The sequence below is a fragment of the Vigna umbellata genome, chromosome 7 (assembly GCF_029865625.1).
Source record: "Vigna umbellata cultivar VRB3 chromosome 7, Vumbellata_1.0, whole genome shotgun sequence".
NCBI lineage: Eukaryota > Viridiplantae > Streptophyta > Magnoliopsida > Fabales > Fabaceae > Vigna > Vigna umbellata.
This window is the reverse complement of record NC_142171.1, coordinates 28,356,585-28,357,766: the sequence shown is the minus strand read 5'-3', so window position 1 is coordinate 28,357,766 and position 1,182 is coordinate 28,356,585.

The window sequence follows — 1,182 nt, the reverse complement described above, 5'->3', positions numbered from 1 at the left end:
GAGGGTGAAGAGGACACAACCTTGGAAACTGTAGCACAAGAAGCAACAACCCGCGATGGAGATGCTGCAGCATCACCATCCGAGCTCTGTTTTTCCAATCCAGCAAGAAGACGCTTACAAGGAGGCAAAAGAACATCAACATCCAAGTGATTAACATCACACACATTCTCCATACTCCTCTGCTAAAATTTAATTCAATTCAATTCTTCTCAGAAAACAGCGAACAAAGAAGCAGGTCCACAAATACCTATCCTATGGAGCACTCCGAGAAAACGACGACGTATGGATTAGGGTTTTGGAGAAGAGAAAAATAATAGGTGGTCAGTATGGTGGTGAAGGCTTTGGGGGAAAAACCAAAGATTTTTATTTTTATTTCCTAGTATACCCTTACCCAAAACTGATTATACTTCTGTTCCTTCTTCTTTATTTAATACAAAAATTCTTTTAAACGCCACGTCTGCTTAGTAATTACACTGACCATGCCACGTAACCAATAGTGTTACGGCCGTTTGTCCAATTTAACGGCAGACCTCTAATTGATTAAATTTTACAAAAACAAGGACTCAATTGATACGTCCAAAAGAAAGAGGACCTATTTGAAATTCATGACCAAAATAGGGACCTACGGAGACATTAAACCCCCTTTCTTTCTTCCATATTTGTTTTTCAATCAAAATCACACTTAATTCTTCTTTCTCCTTTTACTTTTAAAACCAACTTCTTTCTTTCTCTCCAATGTTTTACATAAGATTACTCTCTCTTTCTCACTTTTCCTTCTTTTTTTCTACTTAAACCGAAAACACATATTTCTTACTCTCTCTTATTACATTTACATAAATCACTCTCTCTCACATAATCTTTTATTCAATCCAAATCAAAACAACACACTTAATTCTTCTTCTCTCTCCCAATTTCACCCACTTTCACGTTACCTACCACACACCCTTTCCCTCACTTTTCTTTTTCACTATTACCCATTAAAACCTATTTCATTATCCTCTTCTCTCTCTAACTTATGTACAAACACTTCCTCACTTTCCTTCTCTTCTTTTTTTCTTCATTTACGTAACCTCCATGTACCCCACTAATCTCTCACTTTTTTCTTTCTTTGCTTTGGCTTCAACTTACTCCCTCATCCTCTTCTTCTAATTATTCACGTACACACGCCCACACTCTCTCATG